This window comes from Scyliorhinus canicula, chromosome 1, assembly GCF_902713615.1.
Source record: "Scyliorhinus canicula chromosome 1, sScyCan1.1, whole genome shotgun sequence".
Taxonomy (NCBI): domain Eukaryota; kingdom Metazoa; phylum Chordata; class Chondrichthyes; order Carcharhiniformes; family Scyliorhinidae; genus Scyliorhinus; species Scyliorhinus canicula.
In genome coordinates, this window is record NC_052146.1 from 124133372 (window position 1) to 124158744 (window position 25373).

The window sequence follows — 25373 nt, forward strand, 5'->3', positions numbered from 1 at the left end:
AATGGACATGTTGCTCTACTGGGGATATATGGAGCATCTGTTTCCACTTCACGAAGCAGATCCACATTTAAATTATAAAATCCAGACTTTACAGTTAAAAAAAAGCACCAAATGTATTCCTTTTAAGCAAACAAATCCTAAAAACGTAGCTGCTGTGATTCACCGAGCAGTCAATAATTGGTCACTTAAAATCGTTTAGTCGAGTCTTCACATCCTACAATTGTATATGTTGATTTACTGATTAATGATGGGAAAAGGTGGCTCATACAAAAATTTCGTAAAGACAGAGGAATCATTAAAGCAAAAGGTTGCAAGTACTTTTTGTCAGCTGCAACAACCGCAGTGGCAAATGTCCATGAACTACACATGTGAAAATGCTTTTTTTTTAAAAAGAGTTTCAAAAGTTCTTTCCCCTCCTCCAAACCCACAAACACGATCCTTTGTATCTTAGAACCTGAGAAACAATTCTCATCTGGAACATGCTCAAAAAGCAAAGCCGATCTCAGTCTAGCCCATTAAACAGCTTGTGAAATAGTCCACTCTCTCTCTCTCTCACTCACACACGCACCCTTTCAGACGTGCTGTCAAAGTGACTGCGCTGTGCAGCTTGAAGCTGCAAACAGCGTAGGAGCAAGTGCTCTATCTATTCCTAGAAACCTATGGAGTAGAGCATCCAGAAGGAATTGCACCATCAGAACAAGAAAATTAGTGCTTTCTTTTTTTAAAAACTGACGTTCTGCCACTAGCAAAGGTAGGAAATTATCAGTTTCCATTTCTTCATTTTCTATCTGTATCCATTTCATGTTGCGCATATTAAACTGTGCGAAGGAAACTACTTTTTTACAGTTGTAAAATATTTTATTCCTGATCAGTGACAACCAGGAAAGCATAACAGAATTGAAACAATAGAAAAATTGTTTGATGCATTCTTTTGTTTATTTAAAAAAGATCCTAAATGAGTTTGTTTTTTACAGAGTTCAGTTCATTTTTTATAGTCGGAAACTTCTTAATATCATACCGATTCAGTCTTTAGATTGACCGTAGCAAGAGTTTAAGGCACTTCTTAAGACAGGTTTCAATCCTATTAGGAACTATGCTGTAAATAAGTTGCTATTAAAAACAGGTGGCGTCCTGACTGCTTCACTGGCACTAAATGGTAGAAAAATGTGAACAAAGAAATCACTGTACAGTACTACTGCACAATATGTAGTTTAGAATATTGGTCACATTACATAATTGAACAAAATATGTGCTGTATTAGCCATACCGTTAGAAACTGATCGAATTGGTGAATGAGTTGATGCTGTGGTTCTCTAGTATCAGATGCATGGTATATGTGAACATTGTGAATTTGCACACACAAATTCTGTCTTTCAGGTGAGATATTAAACAGAGGACCTTCTCTCAGTGGATGGCACAATTCAAGAGAGTTTTCTGCAGAGTCCTGACCAATATTTATCCCTCGAAGGACGTCATTTAAATAAAAAACAGATTATCTGGCCATTATCTCATTGTTGTTTGTGGAACTTTGCTGTGCACAAATTGGCTTCAGCTTTTTCCTGCATTACAACAGTGACTCCACTTCAAACCAAAAATCTCTAGGGACTGTAAAATGCTTGGCAATACCCTGAGACTGTGAAAGGTGCTTTATAAATGTGAGGTTTATTTTCCTTACCTCCAACTGCAACGCAAGGATGACCTGCGGTGTAAAAGATAGAGCAAATCGAGGTGACCCACACCTGTTCTAGTACTACAGCTGAATTACCTCAATCTATTGCACCAGTTCTTTGAAATGTTTGTCCAGACACCCCCCCCCCCCCCCCCCCCCCCCAACACACTTCTGTTTAGGATAACTGCCCCATCCAAAAAAAGTAAATTTCCTGAATTAAGATAGATTTTAAATGGGTGTTGTCCATTTCCTTTCATTTTCTGCATTTCAGAAAGGTCAGCAGATGCGATTCCAGTGCTGGGATTCAGAAGTAAAAGCATTGTGAATAAAGCGCTCATTTTTTTGTGCCAGCGTTTAGTTGATCAAGATATAACGTGAGATCTTGTAAATAAATCAGTTAGTATTTTTCAGGCTGGAAGCTGCCTTCGATGTTGTGGTGCCTGGGGGGTGCATTCGTTACATTGTACAACAGGCACTTGATCAAAAGCACAATACTGCAGATGCTGAAAATCTGTATGATAAACAGAAAATGCTGGAAATGCTCAGCAGGTCAGGCAGCATCTGTGCGGGGAGAAATAGAGTTAATGTTTCAGGACAATGACCTTGCATCAGAATAAAAACTTGATAAAATGTAATCCATTTGATTCAATAGAGTTGTAGAAAACACAGGGAGTGGAGTGTAACTCTACAATAGTGTCATATTGCTCTAAAAAATAACTTTGATTTTGGGTCAAAGACTGGGTAATCTGTTGTTAAAATAATAACAGCAACTTGGTGATTGTAAAAACTTACATTTGTGTAGCATCTTTTAGAAACTCAAAGCACTTTAAAGCCAAGGAAGTACTTTTGAAATGTAGTTACTTTTGTAAACCAGAAAACGTGACAGCCAATTTGCAAACTCCCACAAACAGCACGGTGATAATGGCCAGGTAATCTGTTCTAGAGACATTGATTGAGGGACAGATAGTGGAGACCAGGGATAATTCTTGTTTTCTTCGAAATAGCGCAATGGGATCCTTTACGTTGATCGGTGAGGGCAGATGGATCCTTGTTTCAACAGCGCCTCTGAAAGACAGCAGAACCACTGAGGACTCCCTCAGTACTGCAGTGGAATATCAGCCTAGACTCTGTGTGCCACTCTTTGGAGTGGAACTTGAAGTCCCACAGACGTCTGACTCAGGTCAGAGTGCGACCAACTGAGCCATGGCTGTGCAACCACCCTTTTACAGTGCTGTGTGTGAAGCGGTAGAGTCAAACTCAGGAAAAATAATCTCACTTTCATATATACAGGTGAAGACTGCGCAAAATAATCCGGAGGAAAACTCTGTTCGCATAGCACCACCTCAAAGTGGGCACTACACAGAATACATCAACTCCCTGGGGCACACCACGCTGAATAAATTGCCATGCAGGTAGCAGCTCATGGCACTGCCTGCACCAGGGTATGGAAATAGTCTGTCCAGTGTCACTGGAAGCAGTACTAAGTGAGCACATTTCTATCCCTTTGTCTTTACCAAGAGAGCATTATTAATAAAATTAGTAGCAGTAAGGGTAGTGAGATTTGATAGGACAATATTGGCACTATCTTGTGTATCACACAAGCAGAGGGTATTTTTCAATTATATTAAAACCATGCTAGGGCAGCACGGTGGCGCAATGGGTTAGCCCTGCAGCCTCACGGCACCGAGGGCCCAGGTTTGATCCCGGCTCTGGGTCACTGTCTATGTGGAGTTTGCATGTTCTCCCCGTGTTTGTGTGGGTTTTGCGTGGGAAATTTTTGTGTAAATTCAAATTGGAAAAATCAGCCCTTAAAGGGTGTAATTCCTGCTTATGCTGCAACAGCAAATTCTATCCCAATTGTGCAGTTTATTTACACACAGTAGGAAAAATACATCTCGTAGCACAAGGAATGTTTTTGCAAACTGTACCAGAACATTAGCTCAAGAAATACACTCGTCCATCAAACATCCTTCAGTGAGTGTTTTGGAAGTAACAGTACAAGTGATACCTGTGTTTTTATCAAAAGTATTAATATTTTAATATCAAATGATATACATGGTACTAATTGTTGGAGTTAATTTGATCTTTGCCCTGACTGCTGTTTCAGGAGTCCTAAAACATTGCTGTAATTAATTTCAACCAAATAGCAAAGCTCTGTTACCTCTCTGAAAACAAATCTTTAGATGTAGCCTGAACTATTCTACAGGATCTGCAGAAGGATATAAGGCACGGTGAATTGAAGAACCAGCTACAACCTATATTAACAGGTGGTATCGGTTATTCCCAGATATATCTCCGCAGATGTTGAATTCCCATCGTATCTCATCACATTCCATAAATGTTGATTTAATATATGGGGTTTGGTCATGTCACACATCAAAATACAATGATTGTGAGCAGCTTTGAGATGCATTTTGGTGGTTATTGTAGCTGTACTGTGTACACAAAAAGTGCTTTCAAATAATTTTAAGTTTAACAGTATTAGATACTTCATACCACAAAAACAACGAACGCTTTGTATTAGGTGCTCCGTTGTACTGATATTCGTTTGATCGTTTGAAATCTGTTCAGTATTGTTTCAAAACTAGGTACTTCATGAAGTAAAATATGAATTAACCCCATCAATCCTAAATATATATCCTAACAGGATTAGACTGAGATGCAACGTTCCTGAAAACATTTGTTTTTCATTATGTCTGTTCAGGTTTGAAATTACAAATGCTTTTTTAATATGAATGCGGCATAGTTGCATTTTTGGAGCAAGATTGCAAAAGAACACAATTGTTTTGTTTGTTGAAAGGAGTACTGTGAGGGTCAGTTAATTAGTTCAGTTGGCAATCTGGCTAGGGTGTGGAACAATAATGACAATGGTATGGGTTCAATCTCTGTTCTGGCTGTGGCATTTCATGGAGGTCTCCCTCCTTATTTAGTCCAATGCTTGGTGTGAAGTGGTGACCCTCAACCTGTATAACCAATTGTCTCTATAATGGAGAGAGATGCCTCTGATCCTTTGTGAACTATGGCTAGTATAATACAGGATATAGAAAGGATTCTATACTTTGAAAAAGGATATGGCTATTCCAGTTGGAGCAGACTTTGAACATTTATTTTATTTCCATTAATAATGTTAATTCTAGTGTTGATTCAGACATCAGGATGAAAAGATGCTAAAAATGATTGGATACCATTAAAAGCCTTGCTCAGTTGCAGATAGACAACCTAACATTGTGAATATTTTAATTTGTGAATTCTGGGAGCACGTAAGTGTCAATGTATGCTGTCTTTAATATGGCTTTGTCAGTGCTATAGGCACATAAGATTCTAAGTTGAACATTCCCTGTCTCTTGCACATCAATGTAACACTATTGCTACTTAAGGCTATTTAAAGAGTTGCTGATTTTACACACCACTGCGAAGAGTGTCGCTGAAAAAGAGACATTTTGTCAAAGCTTTCTGTCTTGCACTCATCAGGAAAAAGTACATTTTGTCAAAGCCTTTTGTTTTGCACTCACCAGGACAAACTCAGGAGCTTTGACAAAAGCTCTGTACTCCCAAACCACACTGGATTTGGTACAGTGCATTATACTCTTCTTCTTCAATTCTCCGCCTGAAGTGGTGATTATTTGATGAGCCACGGCAAAGTGATTTGCTTTTTACTGTGGGCCGGATGAGGAGGTATGCAGACCCTGAGTTTACCTGGAATGGGGATCAAACCCAATGTCATTGGTGTTAATCTGAAACACACACAAGCTGACTAGCACCCCACATTAGCTGTTATATAAATGTGAGTAAATACAATCATGCGGTTGGAGAACGCAATGTTAATACAATCCTTATTGTTGCTTTTCAACATACTTAATGCAAATTTGATCAAATCAAATCTTGGTGCTTCATAACCTAGCCTTGTAGACATGCAAGGCCAGTTTGCTGTCATGCAAGTTCAGACTGATGCTTCCATGGCTGTGGATTATCAAGTGCAAAAGGCCTTAAAAGGGTGTGGCTTTATGGAGCATGAAACTGCTGATCCTCCGGGGGAACCATTTACTCCCTCACCTGAGAGTGCTCTTTTTGCTGCTTGTTAGCCTGTTTCTCTGTTGTATGGTTGCATATCACAGACCACCCCCCCCCCACCTGAGAGCTCCCTCCTTCTATCAGAGAGCTCACTCCTTCCCCCTATCAGAGAGCTCCTTCACCCTCTCAGAGAGCTCCCTCTCCCTATCAGAGATCTCCTTCCCCCATCAGAGAGCTCCTTCACCCTCTCAGAGAGCTCCCTCCCCCTATCAGAGAGCTCCATCCCCCTATCAGAGAGCTCCCTCCCCCTATCAGAGAGCTCCATCCCCCTATCAGAGAGCTCCCTCCCCCTATCAGAGAGCTCCATCCCCATCAGAGAGCTCCCTCCCCCTGTATCAGAGAGCTCCTTCCCCCTATCAGAGAGCTCCCTCACCCTATCAGAGAGCTCCTTCACACTCTCAGCGAGCTCCCTCCCCCTATCAGAGAGCTCCTCCCCCTATCAGAGAGCTCCTTCACCCTCTCAGAGAGCTCCCTCCCCCTATCAGAGAGCTCCTTCCCCCTATCAGAGAGCTCCTTCACCCTCTCAGAGAGCTCCCTCCCCCTATCAGAGATCTCCTTCCCCCTATCAGAGAGCTCCTTCACCCTCTCAGAGAGCTCCCTCCCCCTATTAGAGAGCTCCATCCCCCTATCAGAGAGTTCCCTCCCCCTATATCAGAGAGCTCCTTCCCCCTATCAGAGAGCTCCCTCCCCCTATCAGAGAGCTCCCTCCCCCATCAGAGAGCTCCTCCCCCTATCCGAGAGCTCCTTCACACTCTCAGCGAGCTCCCTCCCCCTATCAGAGAGCTCCTCCCCCTATCAGAGAGCTCCCTCCCCCTATCAGAGAGCTCCTCCCCCTATCAGAGAGCTCCTTCACCCTCTCAGAGAGCTCCTTCCCCCTATATCAGAGCGCTCCTCCCCCTATCAGAGAGCTCCTCCCCCTATCAGAGAGCTCCTTCACCCTTTCAGAGAGCTCCTCCCCCTATCAGAGAGCTCCCTCCACCTATCAGAGAGCTCCTTCACCCTCTCAGAGAGCCCCCTCCCCCTATCAGAGAGCTCCTCCCCATATCAGAGAGCTCCCTCCCCCTATCAGAGAGCTCCCTCCCCCTATCAGAGAGCTCTTTCCCCCTATCAGAGAGCTCCCTCCCCCATCAGAGAGCTCCCTCCCCCTATTAGAGAGCTCCCTCCCCCTCTCAGAGAGCTCCTTCCCCCTCTCAGAGAGCTCCTTCCCCCTATTAGAGAGCTCCTTCCCCCTATCAGAGAGCTCCATCCCCCTATCAGTGAGCTCCCTCCCCTTATCAGAGAGCTCCCTCCCCCTATCAGAGAGCTCCTTCCCCCTATCAGAGAGCTCCCTCCCCCTATCAGAGAGCTCCCTCCCCCTATCAGAGAGCTCCTTCCCCCTATCAGAGAGCTCCTTCCCCTATCAGAGAGCTCCTTCCCCCTATCAGAGAGCTCCTTCCCCCTATCAGAGAGCTCCTTCCCTCTATCAGAGAGCTCCCTCCCCCTATCAGAGAGATCCTTACCCCTATCAGAGAGCTCCCTCCCCTATTAGAGAGCTCATTCCCCCTATCAGAGAGCTCCTTACCCCTATCAGAGAGCTCCCTCCCCTATTAGAGAGCTCATTCCCCCTATCAGAGAGCTCCTTTCCCCTATCAGAGAGCTCCTTCCCCCATCAGAGATCTCCCTACCCCTATCAGAGAGCTCCCTCCCCTATCAGAGAGCTCCCTCCCCCTATCAGAGAGCTCCTTCCCCCTACCAGAGAGCTCCCTCCCCCTATCAGAGAGCTCCCTCCCCCCATCAGAGATCTCCCTCCACATCAGAGAGCTCCCTCCCCCTATCAGAGAGCTCCCTCCCCCTATCAGTGAGCTCCCTCCCCTATCAGAGAGCTCTCCCCATCAGAGAGCTCCTTCCCCCTATCAGAGAGCTCCTTCCCCCTCTGAGAGAGCTCCTTCCCCCTATCAGAGAGCTCCCTCCCCCTATCAGAGAGCTCCTTCCCTCTATCAGAGAGCTCCTTCCCCCTATCAGAGAGCTCCTTCCCCCTATCAGAGAGCTCCCTCCCCCTATCAGTGAGCTCCCTCCCCTATCAGAGAGCTCTCCCCATCAGAGAGCTCCCTCCCCCTATCAGATAGCTCACTCCCCCTATCAGAGAGCTCCCTACCCCTATCAGAGAGCTCCCTCCCCTATCAGAGAGCTCCTTCACCCTCTCAGAGAGCTCCCTCCCCTATCAGAGAGCTCCTTCCCCCTATCAGAGAGCTCCTTCCCCCTATCAGAGAGCTCCCTCCTCCTAGTATATCAGCAATATACTTATTTTAAAACCATGAATATCAGCATGTCCGATGGCATGTCTGAATTTTTGGTAGAAGCTGGCTGCCAGGGATGAGACGCAGTGAACTGATGAATCAGTTGAGTATCTGTGTGCTTTAGAGTTGTCTGGAACTCCAACCTGTATTCGATTACTTGAAGCTGGTGGAGAGCTCATCTCTCACCAGTCTCCAACGCGTTAACTGAATTTTAATTCTTTGCGATCTGGGTATTCGATTTATCTCGCAGACAAGTTTATTTCCTAGTTCTGATGCTCATTAGCAGTACCAATGATAACAAGAACTATAGCCAGATACTTTAGTTAATGTTGTATCAGTGAACGTTTTGAGGATGGGTCATTCCTAGAGTTTTTTTTAAGTACATCTGTAGTTGCCTCTTCATCCTTAAGCAGAAGCCACAACTCCTTTGTGAACTGAACCGTGACAAGAAGTAGGTTATTGGATTATCCTGTAGCTGAGATTATTGCTTTTTGATTATTTTGCCAAATTATTGAGTCATTGATCACCACTAAGCTTTTAGCCCCAGTGAGACATTTAAGGAATGATGCCCAGGAGTCTAGTGTGGTCAGTGTTAGTGTAAGAGATGTATTTGCCATTCTACATAAACCAGACAAGATTTATTTGTTTTGTAGTGAGTTTAAGCGTCCCTCACCCTTCAATGTGACAATTCGAATGAACTCTGAGGCACTGTAACTCATTGTGGTCATATCATTATTATATTGCCAACTGATCAGAGTAAATGTCAGCCTCCCAGCTGGTACCTGGAGGAACCCTCCTGAATAAATGTTTTTTTGGTTTGCGTGTATGATCTACAACCACCACCGCACCCCCCCACCACACCCACTTTCCTGTCTGCATGCATGATGCTGGCTTCCCCAAAATAACTCTTGTATCTTTTGACGGTGCTTCACCATTGAGGCACTGTTTTCCATTAGGGTGCTGCTGCTCAAGCTGCTGAATGCTGCCAGTCCTCTGATTGGGCCAACAGCACTTGGAGATGGACCACCATGCTCAATCGGATGGTGACCATGGTAGCGGCCTGCTGATTGGTCATTCCTAGAAAAATGTTGCTTCAAGTCCTGCCGTGGGCTGAAATTGTGTTGGCTCCCATTTTTGACCTTCGAGGCCGGACTTATTCTTTTTCTTGGGTTGATGGGTGTCAGTGGCTAGACCAGCATTTGTTGACCACCTCTAATTGTCCTTGAACTAAATGGCTTGCTGGGCCACTTCAGAGGGCTGTTAAGAATCAACAACACTGATGTGGGTGAGTAATTACATTTAGGCCAGACTGGGTAAACATGACAGATTTCCTTTCCTTAGGGACAGTTGTCAATAGCCTCATGGTCAACGTTACTGAGATTAACTTTTTATTCCAGATGTGATGATCAAATTTATTTTCACCAGCTCTCATGGTGAGATTTGAACCTGCACCCCAGAGCATTAGCCTGGGCTTCTGGACCGCAGGTCCAGTGACCTTGCCACTACACCACCATCTCCACAACCCAGAAGCGTACTTACAATGCGACACAACATGCCTAGGTGTCAGGCCCCGTGCCAGCCGGTGTCTTTGGGCACCAATCACCGCCTGTTCGCCCGACATTTTCTGAAGGCTCATGTTGAATCTTATCAGCAGGAAATTCAGAGCGACATCAGACTCTAATTGGTTGAGTCCCCTTAGAGCTTGAAACCACTGGTGAACGTTAAGGTTACTAGGAGGGAGGAATGTAGCAGTCAAGGCAAAGATCTCCTGTGTTTACCAACTAACTTTCTTGTGAATTGGCGAAAAAAGCCAGCGGGGAGAGAGGTGGTGAGCCAGCCAGTGGTCGTGACTTGGGAAGCAAGCTGTTGTCAAGCGGAGCAGGGCTGACCGGACCCTCAGGCCAGGGCTGGGGAGTGCTGGGCAGGCCATAGGCAACCAGCAGCGAGGTGCGGCTTTTGAGGTGAGGTGCGAGGCGCCACAGGGATCGGGTGAATTGGCGAACAAAGCCACGAGGGAGGTGGTGAGTGAGCCAGACCGCCACTCAGGAATCAGGGTAGCCATTGTCGAGAGTGAGGGAAGCAGGGGCAACTTGACCCCCAGGGCGGAGGAGACAAAAAAAGCCTGCTGTTTCAAAAAATTCATACTAATTAAATCAAAAAAGATCAGTTAATATGAAGCGACACTATTAATCTGGTGGCAAAAATGTAGAAAATTGAAGGCAGGACGATTACAAAGCTCATCAAAAGGACAGTTTGTCATTTTACTTTTTAAAAAGTTTGAAGCATCGATCAGTCTGCATATTCAATCCTTATCCACCAAAAGTTTGGATAATTATCTGATGACATAGACTTGCCAATTTCCAGAGAAACCACATTGTCTGAAAAAGTTGAATCAGAAATGGAATCTGAATTAACAATGGAGCTACAGGATATTTCATCAATTGAAGTGAGGGAAGAAACCTACCCTGAAAACATTGTCTTCTGGCCAAAATCTGTTCCACTGGGTGTGGTAGATTATTGTGGAGCAATTAAACCAGAAAACATAGGTAATATGGAACATTTGAGAAAATAGTTTGAGGTTGGAGGCCAAAAGCAGGTTAGAAGTCTTCTGAAGCCTTGTTTTCTGAGGGTGAAGAGAAATAGGATGACGGAAATTAGAAGATTTTTTTCGGACACCTCTAAGGCAGTCCACTGTTTTGTTTGCAAATTATCTCCTGACCCTAGTAACGGGAATCAATTATTTGTCAGTGGATACTCTAACTGGAGAAATGTTGGAAGAAATATTGCTGATCATGAAACTTTGCAAAGGTCATTTTAAGGCTATGTGTGCATTCGTTCAAAGATGTAAATTATCTGGAAGAGTTGATTTTAGGTTATCGGTTCAGTTTGAAAAGGAGTGGAGGAAAGTGCTGAGACACATTGTTGCCGCAGTCAAAATGCTGTCTTCTTTGGGACTACCTTTAGGAGGACATGATGAGTCATGAGTGTTAAGTCAAAGAAGTCATTTTTTAGCCTGCCTTGAATATCTCAGTAAATTTGACAAGGTTCTCAAAGAGCATTTGAATATTGGTCAATATTGTGGCTCAGGGAAGACCAACTTATTAATGCTCAGAACCTAAAATCACTATAATGGCACAGTGGCTCAGAAACCAATTCACTAATGAAGTAAATTGTGCCAAATACTGTTCCATAATAGTTGATTCAACATCAGATGAAAGTCATGTGGACCAATTCACACTAATTTTAAGATATGTGACCAGCGATAGTGAAGTTGTGGAGTGATTTCTCTGTTTTGACCAGCTTCAATCCCACACTTCTAAGTGACTGGAGACAATGGTTTTGGAAATCATTGCAAATTTAGGTATGGATATTAAAAATTGTCATGGGCTGAGCTTCGATAATGTAAATATTGCAAGAAAATATTCAGGTCTACAAGCAAGTTTGAACATGACCCTGTGCATTTCTTCATCCCAATGTTCCAGTCATTCCTTGAATTTAACCTGCAGCACTGCAACTGAATCCCATGAGGAAGCTGGAGATTTATTTTCAACATCCAGGCAATCACGCTTAGAGCAGGCAAATGGAAAATATTTGACGGTCAAAAGAATTTGTGGCACCAGTTGGTCCACTCGCACAGATGCTATTTTGAGTTTGAAAATTAATTTTGCTGATACAAAGGAAACCTGATTAGCATAGCCACATTAAGTTCAGAAAAACCATGAGCGAAAGCTGAAGAAAATCCTTAGCAGAGAAGTTTGGAAAGTACGATATTGCAGTTTTTTTTATTGTAAGTGGAATTGTTTACTTCAGAGAATTAATGTCATCTGCAAATCATTGCAAATTGTTGATGCAACAATGTTGCACAATTGTTAGCCTCAGTTAAAATCTTTGTCTTGGAAGTTCAAAATGAACACAGCCCCGCTGGAAGCAAAGGCACTAACAGTAACAAAACATACAGGTCCCTCTGATGATGAGAATTATACAAGATGCACGAGGTCATTTTTCAATGAAACTAGAGACAATTAAATCACTTTAAAAGGGAAAGAGAAGATCATGTTCAGACTGTCAATGTTAATTTGTGATACAATAATGGTGCAATTGCAGAGTAGAAGAGAATCTCTGAAGAAATCTTTTATTTTGCGTGCTTTTCGACAGAAGGTTCGGATGACAATGCTAAAAGCCACTGCAACTGGGAGAACATAGAGACAAATCTTTTTGGAGATGAAGTAAAACAATTCATTCATTTCATTGATAATAATGTGCTTCGATATCACCAGCTGATTGCAGGCAACCTTTTCCAAATGTAGAAAAAATTTTGAAAATATTTTTAATAATACATGTTGCAAATTCTTCTGGTGAATGTTCTTTTTCTGTACTGAAAAGTTAAAAATTATTTGAGAAGTACGATGAGTCAGGAAGATTTGGCAAGTTCAGCAATATTGACGATTGAATGTGTGTATTTATAAGATTTTACCCAGAACATTGTGAAGAAAAAGAACAGAAAAAAAGATAATTAAATTGCCATTCAAACAAAGAGTGATGTGATAAAATCTTAAAAATCTGTCTGTCTTCCATATTCTCTGGTTTAAATTCAGTTTTTCAAAATGGACCATTGCTGGTCTGATATAATGGCTGCAACTGGTTACATGATGATAGTTGTAACCACCGTTGATCTCAACGCTGGCCTCTTCAGGACAAAGAACAGAATCTTGCAGACAGAGCTACTGATATTGGAGTTGGACTCACTGGACACTCCATCCACATGACTTTATGGCAATAACTGCTTTGATTTTGTGAGCTGAAGTAAGGAAGTGAACTTTTTAAACTGAATGAGGCACTGAAATATATTCTGACTGACAGCATATGCATCTTGTTGATTGAATTATTTGCTCCCGAACTGGACTGGCTAATTCTGTCCTGCACTGGCCTGTGCTACAGAGATGGAACTGGTCAATGTTTGTTCCCCTACTCGCTGCTCATCAGCAAGTTCCATGCTTGTTCGCTTCAAGATGCACATCGCAATATTGACCACCTTTACCATCATTATGACCAGAGGTAAGCTTGGATTTGAATTCAGCAATCATTCATACAGGCCTGTGTTTACAAGTTTAAAAAGCAGTTAAGCGGTGATCAATTTGTGTATTTTTGTGGATGGGCAGAAATTGCGGGGGGAGGGGCAGAGCAGAAATTAAGTTGAGCATGGGGCCCCACAAAGTGTAAGCCTGTCACTGCCACAACCTCCACTGAAATATTAATCCAGATGATAACTTCTGACACACTCGGCATTTCTTTAATCAACACGTTATCAGCCACAATGTCAGCTTTCAAGGAAATGATTTCTGCAGTCTAAACACTTATACAGATCGGAAACCTTTACACTGAATCAGCAGTCACGCCGTCTAACAGTTGCAATTAACTTCTTGGCAGAAAGTTTAATAATTCAACATTCTCACTTTGTGAAGTGGAAGATTTTTTACACATGAGAAATTGAATCGACTTATATCCATTTCCCTTAGCACATAATGAAAGCATGGGATATCAGGAAAAATGTAACTTGATTCGGGCACTAATATACATATTGGCTCACGCACGCTTTGTTTCCAAAGGAAAATAAAATTGCGGCTGCTGTCCTCTACCACAGTTTCTTTCCTTGAACTGCATATCTGTGACGGTTATGTCAGAAAACAAACACCATGACCTCAATTTTTTCCCCTGTGTAAAAGGCCCAAAATGAAATCGCTCACATCAATGTGCCAATTACAATTCCTCTCTTGCAATTTTCTCAACTATAAATGTTTCATTAAAAAATTCTGAAGAGATACAGAATTCCAATGAGCAGACGCATAATCGTGACCCAAAACCTGCACCATGGGACCTTAGACCCTACCCACCTCATTGACATCCATGCTGCACTGCCCTGTGGGGATGCAGTGGATTAATAGGGATGGGAGCCCTGACTACAACTAATTAAAAACGCAGCTACCAGTGACCATGGTGGAGTTGGCCCCAGCTTTTGGGCCCGACATCAGGACCTCCGCCACCCTGACGAAACTCAACCCGCAGGATTGTTTTCTTAATTTTATGATTCGTCAACCAACCATGTCACAAGTTATTTTAAGTGTTGATTGATGTTGTAATATACTTGTTCATATTAACTGTTTTGTTAAAATTAGCATAACTGTGCAGTTATATTACGAAGGGCTAGTTGCCCAGTAAGGTTTAATCTGGTATTATGCAACGACAAACATAAAAGCAGCAATTTTTCAAAATTCTTGCTCATAGCAGGGAGCCTTGCCAACTGGGAGCACGCATAAAATCCAGCTTGCATGGCAAGCTAACGTAATGATATCCATTAATTTAAATGGTAAGGAAAAATTGCAGAGCATGTGTCCACATTTGCACGAAGCGCTCCCGGCTGACATGCTCACCCCCCCCCCCCCCCCCCCCCCCCCCCCCCCCCCACCGCCCCACACCAGGAACACCAAGTTGAAAATTACCCCTAATCTTTCCACACAACCTAGTGTACCTGTCTGCAAGACATTATCTGTATGTAACCAGAAATTTACAGACATGGGCAAGAAATTGCCCTGGTTCATCTACTTTAATACAAAACAGGCAGTGCTGCAAGTGGACCAGCTAGTCAGGCACGGCATCTGTGGGGAGAAGTGACAAGTACCCTCCATCATAATTTGAGGCCCGATGAAGGGTTATGGCCGGAATATTAAATTGTCACTTCTTTTCCACAGATTCAGTGCATGACTTGATGAATGTTTCAAGCATTTTCATTTTCTGTTTCAGATTTGCTGTATTATATGTTTTTCATTCACTTGATATTCTTTTACAATGAGTACATCAATGACAACAAAATGTTCCATCTTCTCGGCTTCGCTCACCCATTTCATCATTGGTTGAACATTACCACATTTCCTACCACAGTCACGAGGCTGGTTATAAAGCACTTTGGGATGTCCGAAGGTCTTGGAAAAGCATTATGTAAATGCATGTCTTTTTATTGGTAAAGGGCAAAGATAAAAACGAATGTTTGCTTTTAATTTGTTGTACAATCTGTACTGCAGTCCTCAGAAAGCCAATAATCTCTCTCTTCCCATGGAAACAATAACTGCAGACTTTGGGGGATAAAATGAATCTTTATTTTAGTGAAGGCTGACACTTGGGGAGGGATTTTCCGGTAGTTCACCACACCGGGATTCTTCGTTGCCACTGCAGTGAATGGGGAATTTGGCTGAGCACCAAATTTCCACCTTCGCTAACAGCAGTAGTGGGGTGGACTCGCAGCGGAGAATCCTGGCCTTGGTGTGTGATATTTAAGAAGAAAGATGCGCAGGTGTGCCCAAAAATTATTTCAGAGATTTTAGGATTATGAATGTTGTTTTTGATCTTACTACAATATACAGCTGGGTAGCATGGTGGTTAGCATAAATGCTTCACAGCTCCAGGGTCCCAGGTTCGATTCCCGGCTGGGTCACTGTCTGTGTGGAGTCTGCACGTCCTCCCCCTGTGTGCGTGGGTTTCCTCCGGGTGCTCCGGTTTCCTCCCACAGTCCAAAGATGTGCGGGTTAGGTGGATTGGCCATGCTAAATTGCCCGTAGTGTCCTAATAAAAGTAGGGTTAAGGGGGAGGTTGTTGGGTTACGGGTATAGGGTGGATACGTGGGTTTGAGTAGGGTGATCATGGCTCGGCACAACATTGAGGGCCGAAGGGCCTGTTCTGTGCTGTACTGTTCTATGTTCTATGTATGAATATTAGTTCTAGTCATCGGCTGTACTGTCAAACAGTGTTTAAGTTCAGCAATAGCTTTATATTGATATTAGTCGTCTCTTTTATCAATTAGCTTTTGAAATAAAAAAGGGATATGTGAACTAAATAATGCAGTTGCTTGAAATTAATTGTAGTTGATGTAAATTAACCCTATTTTGCAAGGCTTGAGCTGAATTTAGCAGAAAATCTACTCCTGAACGAAGTGGTGGAGGGCGTATTATTATTATTTAACTTTAACTAAGCTACTTATGGTTGCGTAGAGAAACAACACTTTCTGATTTTGTGGAGTTGTGGATTCTTTGAAGAAGTCAGTGGTCTGTGCTGCCACTTTCCATGAGAAAGGTTAAGGTTTCCGATCACCTGTGTGCTGTTTCAACATGGTGGCATAGTGGTTCTGTTATTAGACAGATAATCTCATCAGAGGCCTGGACTGCTAATGATACAGAGAAGTGAGTTCAAATCTCACCATGTCAACTGGGAAATTTAAATTCTGTTAATGAAATTAATCAGGAATGAAAAGTCACTCTCCGTAATAGCGATCATGGAGCTATTGGATTGGCGTTTAAAAACTCATCTGCTTCATTAAGGGAAGGAAATCTGCTGTCCTTAGCTGGCCTGGCTTGCATGAGACTCCAGATTCTTCAGCAATGTGGCTCTCTCCAAACTGCCCTCTTGAGATGGCCCAGCAAGCCACTCCTCCGCATTCAAGAACCTAGTTCACTGCCAGCTTCTTAAGGGAAATTAGAGATTGGGCTGTACAAGCTCGCCTTCCCTGTGATGGCCACATCCCAAAGATACATCTAAAAAAAAATTGTTTGTCTGAAACCAGAAAGTAAATCCATCTGAATTTACAGTGCCATGTGAGGCCCTTTCCAATTTAGTGCTCTATCCAAACTCTGCCCTGTGAAACCCATACAATGCCAAAACTAATTTGAATAATGTGGATGTCAATATGGAAGGTGCATTTTTACATTGGGAAATAAAAGAATTGCTTGAAGAGTTGCTTGAAGAGTGACAGCCAATAATGCATGAAAGATGAAAAGTGTAGAGAAGGTCAAATGGTTAATTAAGTAATATGGTCAGATAAGACCACACTTGGGTTTAAAAAAATGTATACTTTGCATGAAGAAGGGAAAGCTAAGAGAAGCAAAGACATCCACAGTTTTAAGAAAGAATGAAAATTTATGATTTTGAACATATTTCAAGAATATCAGTGAATGAAATGAAAATGTGGTCCATGTAGCAGAATATTGGGTGCAATTGAATAGCCATGCTGCGCCGGAAAAGCAGCTTGCCGCGGTGCAGTGTGGCTGATAGAGACTGGGAGACCCTGTTCCCGGGATCTACCCAGCTTGCAACGCCTCTCGAAGTCTAACGCAATCTCGTGAGGCGTTGCGATATAAATTCCGCCAATTTAGGGCAGGATTATTTTTAGGCAAATCTGCATATTAAAGTGAGACAGCTAGTCTCACTTTAATGTGCAATTTCGCGAAGTACCCGAAGCATTGGGCTCTAACCCCTTCACCTCGGATGAGCGCTTTTCAGTACTGGTCTCCACAAATGGGAAATAGATGGAAGTGCACTTGTGGGGATCCTCCAGGGGTTTGGAGGTCCCCAAGTGCAAACCCTTTGGCTGAGTGGAACTGTGGCATGGCTGGTGCCAGCCTGGCACTCTGGCAGTGACACCTGGGTGGCAGCCCAGCACTGCCAAGGTGCCCAGGTGGCACTGCCAGGTTGGCACTGCCAGGTTGGTACTGCCAGGTTGGTACTGCCAAAGTGCCAAGCTGGCATTTTCAAAGTGGCAATCTGGCTGGTGGCGTTTGGGGGATGCCCGGGACCCTCTCATAGAGTGTTGGGGCTTGGGGTGGGATCGCTTGGGAGGCTCCAGAAGTCCGATGAGTGGAGCTCATCAGTGCACAGAACAGGCGCTATGTAAGGCCTCAGCCACATGTTCCCTGCTGAGGCTGCCTCGCTAACCCGGATTCTGTTTTATAGCTCTGCATTTCTCGATGCTGCGAGCGACAGGAAGCATGCAGTTAACTGTACTCACTATGGGACTTTGTTCCCATTTAGTTAAATCTCACCCAATTATGTCAACCGGATGCAATCTGGACGCTGTCTGAACCATCCATCTGGAAAAAAAAACACACGGAAGCAAACAGTTGCCTCATGAATAAATAATTTGCATCTGCTTTAGTGCACACCTCAGTGGCATCGTCCAAAATTCGTTATGCCCCCCCCCCCCCCCCCCCAATTACAGTAAGCAATTAAATGAATGCTGCCTATCTTCAAAGCCGAGAAAATATGTTTTCCAGCTTGGTTAGCCAAATACAAAGCTGTCGCTGATTTTTGGCCAACGGAAATGTTTTCTCAGTGATTTTAACTTTAAGTCTGAGATGAAAAGCATATCCCATTGACTTGAAGATGTTATTTGAGCATTTGTTTTATTACTTTTTATATTATGGAAGGAGGGAAAGGAATTTTGGATTATGCTATTTCTGCCATTTAGTGCGAATTAGAACAAATGTTCATGAAGCAGCGCTTTACTTCACTTGTTTCTTATTAGGCTGGATGGATAATCATATCCAGCCAGAACTCCAATTTGCCAGCAGGTACTTGCCTCTGATCTCAGTAACATCTCAATGGTTTGGGTAAACAAGAAGACTGAAGAGACAAAGGTGGTTTTATACTGTTATGGAAACTTACTTTGTGTGCCAGTTTCTTCCTGAGTGGGATTTGGCTCAATAAAATTGTTAAATTCGTCCGCATTTACAAACCAAGATGTTTATATGAAAAAGAAAATGCTTGATACAATAACGTAAGAGGATAAGGAAACCAGTAACTCTTTGAATTCCAAATGGAGAGGGGGAAAAAACGCACATGTCACATCAGATGTTGTGCTGTGTCACCCTGTAGCTTCATTGGTGCCAGTCCCTTCTACAAGGCAGATTTGAAAAGACTGGGCTGACACTGCCCTGGGGGAGTGCTGCACTGACAGAGGGGCTATCTTTTTGGATGAGATATTAAACCGAGGTTCTGCTCACTCATAAATTAGCCTGGAAAGCAACCTCTTACCTGACCAAGACTAGAGCTCTTCAGTGCAACCGATCAAAGAACAAAAAACAAAGAAAAGTACAGCACAGGAACAGGCCCTTTGGCCCTCCAAGCCTGCACCGACCATGCTGCCCGTCTGAACTAAAATCTTCTACACTTCCGGGGTCCATATCCCTGTATTCTCATCCTATTCATGTATTTGTCAAGATTCCCCTTAAATGTCACTATTGTCCCTGCTTCCACCACCTCCTCTGGCAGCGAGTTCCAGGCACCCACTACCCTCTGTGTAAAAAAAAAACTTGCCTCGTACATCTCCTCTAAACCTTTCTCCTCGCACCTTAAACCTATGCCCCCTAGTAATTGACCCCTCTACCCTGGGGAAAAAGTCTCTGACTATCCACTCTGTCTATGCCCCTCAGAATTTTGTAGACCTCTATCAAGTTACCCCTCAACCTCCTTCGTTCCAGTGAGTACAAACCAAGTTTATTCAACCTCTCCTCATAGCTAATGCCCTCCATACCAGGCAACATCCTGTTAAATCTCTTCTGCATCCTCTCCAAAGCCTCCCCATCTTCTGGTAGTATGGCGAGCAGAATTGAACACTATGCTCCAAGTGTGGCCGAACGAAGGTTTTATACAGCTGCAACATGACTTGCCAATTTTTATACTCAGTGCCCCGGTCAATGAAGGCAAGCATGCAGTATGCCTTCTTGACTACCTTCTCCACCTGTGTTGCCCCTTTCAGTGACCAGTGGACCTGTACACCTAGATCTTTCTGACTGTCAATACTCTTGAGGGTTCTACCATTCACTGTATATTCCCTACCTGTATTAGACCTTCCAAAATGCATTACCTCACATTTGTCGGATTAATCTCCATCTACCATCTCGCTGCCCAAGTCTCCAAATGATCTAAATCCTGCTGTATCCTCTGACAGTCCTCATCGCTATCCACAATTCCACCAACCTTTGAGTAGTCAGCAAACTTACTAATCAGACCAGTTACATTTTCCTCCAAATCATTGGTATATACTACGAACAGTAAAGGTCACAGCACTGATCGCTGCGGAACAACACTAGTCAAGCCCTCCAATCAGAAAAGCATCCTTCCAATGCTACTCTCTGCCTTCTATGACCTAGCCAGTTCTGTATCTATCTTGCCAGCTCACCTCTGATCCCCTGTGACTTCACCTTCTATACCAGTTTGCCATGAGGGACCTTGTCAAAAGCCTTACTGAAGTCCATATAGACAACATCCACTGCCCTACCTGCATCAATCGTCTTTGTGACCTCCTCGTAAAACTCTATCAAGTTAGTGAGACACGTCCTCCCCTTCACAAAACCGTGCTGCCTCTCGCTAACAGGACCCCTTGCTTCCAAATGGGAGTTGATCCTGTCTTGACGAATTCTCTCCAGTAATTTCCCTACCACTGATGTAAGGCTCACCAGCTTGTAGTTCCCTGGATTATCCTTGCTACCCTTCTTAAACAAAGGAACAACATTGGCTATTCTCCAGTCCTCTGGGACATCACCTGAAGACAGTGAGGATCCAAAGTTTTCTGTCAAGGCCTCAGCAATTTCCTCTCTTGCCTCCTTCAGTATTCTGGGATAGATCCTATCAGGGCCTGGGGACTTATCCACCTTAATATTTTTCAAGACGCCCAAAACGTCATCTTTTTGGATCTCAATGTGACCCAGGCTATCTATACACCCTTCTCCAGACTCAACATCCACCAATTATTCTCTTTGGTGAATACTGATGCAAAGTATTCATTTAGTACCTTGCCCATTTCCTCTGACTCCACACATTGATTCCCTCCCTGTCCTTCAGTGGCCTACCCTTTCCCTGCCTACCTTCTTGCTTTTTATGTACGTGTAAAAAGCCTTGGGATTTTCCTTAACCCTATTTGCCAATGACTTTTCGTGACCGCTTTTAGCCCTCCTGACTCCTTGCTTAAGTTCCTTCCCACTTTCCTTATATTCCATACAAGCTTCGTCTGTTCCCAGCCTTCTCACCCTGACAAATGCCTCCTTTTTCTTTTTGACGAGGCCTACAATATCCCTCGTTATCTCAGGTTCCGGAATTCGCCATATTTATCCTTCTTCCTCACAGGAACAGCTTTCCCAGTTTGTCAGTTTCACTAAATAAGCTCTTCCTGCTGTCATTTTTCTCAGTGGCCCTGGCTAGTTTCTGATCAATTGGTTGGTTGGGAAAACCAGGGGCGGAATTCTCCCGCAGGGTCGGGGAATTGCCTGGGGCCGGAATTCTCCGCCACCCGGGAATCGGCGGGAGCAGGAATCACGCCCCGCCGATCGGCGTGCCCCCCGCGGTGATTCTCCGGCCCATGATGGGCAGAAGTCCCGCCGCTGACAGGCCAATCCCACCGACGTAGTTTAAACCACCTCTGGTGCCGCCGGGATTGGCGGCGCGAGCGGGGCCCCGGGGGGGTGCCCCCACGGTGGCTTGGCCCGCGATCGGGGCCCACCGATCGGCGGGCGGGCCTGTGCCGTGGGGGCACTCTTTTTCTTCCGCCGCCGCCACGGCCTCCACCATGGCGGAGGCGGAAGAGACCCCCCTCTACCGCACATGCGCCGGTGGTGACGTCAGCGGCCGCTGACACACCGGCGCATGCGTGGACCGGTGAAAGCCTTTCGGCCAGACCCGACGCGGGTCAGCTTAGCGCCAAAGTCCGTTGCCGCCAGTTTTGGCGCCTGCCGGCGGAGCGGAAACCACTCCGGCGCGGGCCTAGCCCCTAAAGGTGCGGAGAATTCCTCACCTTTGGGGAGGCCCGACGCCGGAGGGGTTGGCGCCACTCTGCTATGCCGGGACCCCCCCGCCCCGCCGGGTAGGGGAGAATCCCGGCCCAGAATTGAGGGTTAAAACAGTTCTTAATTGTCATTTTAATTACTTATCCAACAGATCCAAAATGCTGTGCTGTGAAAACCAAGTGAGACGTTGTTGGGATCCCGACCCAATGCATTTTTAGCACAATGGGCTAAACAGCTGGCTTGTAATGCAGAACAATGCCAGCAGCGCGGGTTCAATTCCCATGAACAGGCGCCGGAATGTGGAAACTAGGGGCTTTTCACAGTAACTTCATTGAAGCCTAATTATTATTATTTTTCGGGGTAATGTCATTCCCCACATGCGCCCAAACCCACCTTCCCTTGCCTGGGGAAAATTCTGCCAATTGTTCCTGGCTTCCACATTAGGGTGCCAGCAGCGTGCTCTGGACAAACCAAGGAAGAAGCAGAATCTTCAATTTAAAAACAAAAATTAAACTGAATACAATGCTAATTCTTGGCCATTCTGTACATATTCTCAGAGTGTGTCAATGCATAGCATGTGAAAAGTGAGTCACCATTTTTATTTCCCTGCTTTAACTTTGATTTGTCACCTCAATATATACCTTTTTGAAATAAAGATTTAAATGTAGGGCTGTAATTTAAAAGTGCTACTAAACACAGAGAAAGAAATGTAAGCAAATTGAAGTTGCTAATGCACTCTTTTAAATGTGACTGTGGAATTTACCTCCAGAGCTAAAGAAATACCATTGTTGGGCAACCTTTACTGACCATATAATCAGTGATGTAACTTAACAACCCAACAATACAAAAGCAAGCAAAATAATGGCCAATGTCCAGATATTCACATATTCCATAGTTTCTTTTTCAGCAACTCTTTCATTGTATAGGATTAATGAAGGCTGTGGATGCAACAGGCTAAACCTCCGGCCTAAGCACCAAGTGGAGCCCAAATGGAATTTCTCCCCTTCGCAGAAGCCAGTCATTTCACGACAAACCAGTCTGTGTGATTCATGTAACCGAACACTTTCAGCATGACAGCTGTTAGCACAGCTTTGTTTATTCACTGGAGGGGACTCATTAAAATTTACTCAGCCCTGATTTATTTGTGGAAAACAGAATGTGCCTGGGTAGCCTTTTTTCACTTTTGTTAACTTGCACTAAACCATCTTCAGCCACCCTGAAAGAACTCCAAGCATTCACAACGGCACCTTTGTGTAGAACCTGAAAGTAATTGTCTGAGCTGCGGTTTAATTTGGCTTTATCCAACCTGTTATTACCAGAACTGAGGGCGGGATAGCCACTTCAGCGAAAACAAAATAGGATTTCCCCACTTTGACTTGTCCTTTTTGCTGTAACTCTTTTAAGAGGGTAACTCTTTTCTTTGTCCTTGCTGTGTAACAGGGTCAGACTTAATCTTGAAATTATTCTCTCAGTATGTTTCGAACACTGGCGCCTGTCTCTACTGTGCTCAAGTTACTGATAGCATTTTGCGCCAATTCAAGTTTGGCTTCAAAGAAGCAAACTCTTACAAATGGGAAAAAAAAAATCCTTATCATGCATCGAGGAATCCATAGAATCCCTACAGTGCAGAAGGAAGCCATTTAGCCCAACGAGTCTTCACCGACCCTCTGAAAGAGCACCTAGGCTCAATCCTTCTCCCTATCCCGGTAACCCCACCTAATCTGCATGCCTCTGGAAACTAAGGGGCAATTTTCACATGGCCAATCCACATAACCTGCACATCGTTGGACTGTGTGAAGAAACCGGAGCACTTGGAGGAAATCCCGGAAACACGGGGGAACGTGCTCACTCCACACAGTCAGTTACCCAAGGCCTATATCGAACCCGGGTCCCTGGCAGCAGTGCTAACCACTGCATCTTTGTGCCACATTTACAATTGAATTGCTTGACAAATTTGAGAACTGGAATGTAAAGAATGCAGTATAATAAACTCCATTTGGGTAACATTTTCTTGGAAGCTGTTACCTAACACCACCTTTCAAAGTGTCAGTTTTGCTGCCAGGACATGGTTTGAAGGATCCCATGTGCCTGTATAATCCTATATTGATAGCAGGATCTGGGCCTTAGCCATCACATTTCTGTCTGCAAAGACCATAAGACACAGGTGCAAGAGTAGGCCATTCGACCCATTGTTCCTGCTCTGCCATTCAATGAGATCATTGCAGATCTGATTTGATAATCCTCGACTCCGCTTACCCGCAATGTCCCCATAACCCTTAATTCCCTTAATGATTTAAAACCCTGTCTATCTCCGCCGTGAACATACTTAATGACCCAACCTCGACAGCTCTCTGTGGTAAAGATCTCCACAGATTCACTACTCTCTGAGAGAAGAAATTCTTCCTCATCTCTGTCTTAGAAATTTGTTACAAATTCTCAATTCTTCTATTTTTGTCAATCCAGCACATATTTCTGACTGGAAGACAATTCCGTTGAAGAGATAACAAGGAAACAATGCAAATGCTGGAAATCTGAAATGTAAAATGCTGGCAGGTTAACCAACATGTGAGAGAGGCTTGTGAGGAGATAAGTTAACATATCTTTCTCCTTATAGATGTTGCCATTCATTTCCAGCACTTACATTTGTTATTGCACTTATAGAAGATGCCATTTGAGTTACTGCCTAAATAAATAATACATCTTACTTAAAGTATTGGTGGGCCACATCTCAAACAACGACAAATTAGACTACAGGAGGGAGATAAATCACTTGGTTGCATGGTGTACCGAAAACAACGTCTCTCTTAATGTTGGAAGGATCAAGGAACTGAACATGGACTTCAGGAAGTGCAGCACGACACACACTCCCATCTGCATCAATGGCTCCGAAGTGGAGATGGTCAATAGCTTTAAGTTCCAGTCTGTCCTGGTCCACTCACAATGATGCAACAGTCAAGAAAGCCCAACAACGTCTCTACCATTTGGCATGTCTGCATCAACTCTCACAAACTCCTACAGATGTTTCGATAGAGAGCCTTGGTCCAAGATCACAAGAAACTACAGACTGTGGTGAACTCTGCCCAACGCATCACACAAACTTGCCAGCCCCACATTGATTCTGTATACACCTCTCTCTGCCTCAGGAAGGCAGTATTATTAGAGACCCTTCCACCCAGGCATTACCTTCTTCCAGACCCTTCCATCAGGCCGAAGGTACAGAAGTCTGAAGACTCGCACATCCAGACATAGGAACAGCTTCTTCCCCACAGTTACAAGACTCCTCAACTACTCCCCCTCGGACTGATCTGTTCCCTGTAAGAACACTATTCACGATGCCCTATGCTGCTCTTGCTAATGTATTTGCTTTGTTTGACCCCTTGCTCCGCACTGTAGCCAATCACTGTTTTGTCGGTGTACCATTTGTCAATGTTCTCTGTTGATTATTCTTCTGTCTACTATGGATGTACTGTGTACGTTACCTTGGCCGCAGAAAATACTTTTCACTGTACTTCGGTACATGTGACAATAAATATCAATCAAATTAAAATGAAATCGTATTGGCTTTTAACATGGGCTAGATTTTGAGCTTACCACAAATAGTATACGTGCTGCGTGAAAGTGAAAGCTGAAGACTATTCCAGTACCTCTATCTATCCCTTTAGCTCATGTATTGGCATAAGAAGCCTGCAATTCTTCTCTGTGAAGGTGTGAAACTAACACAGCTTGGGTATGCAAGTGTGGAACTTTGGATGCACC

At 44.0% G+C, this 25373-nt stretch overlaps 1 protein-coding gene across 1 annotated transcript in view; it reads left to right on the forward strand.

The window, feature by feature from the left end:
• The first annotated feature begins 559 nt into the window (after positions 1 to 559).
• LOC119967158 (collagen alpha-2(VIII) chain-like) overlaps positions 560 to 25373 on the forward strand; it is a 308798-nt gene continuing 283984 nt past the window's right edge. Inside the window, exon 1 of the mRNA XM_038799325.1 lies at positions 560 to 751. The gene's annotated coding sequence lies outside the window, so the exon portion shown is untranslated. The remainder of the gene's footprint in view (positions 752 to 25373) is intronic.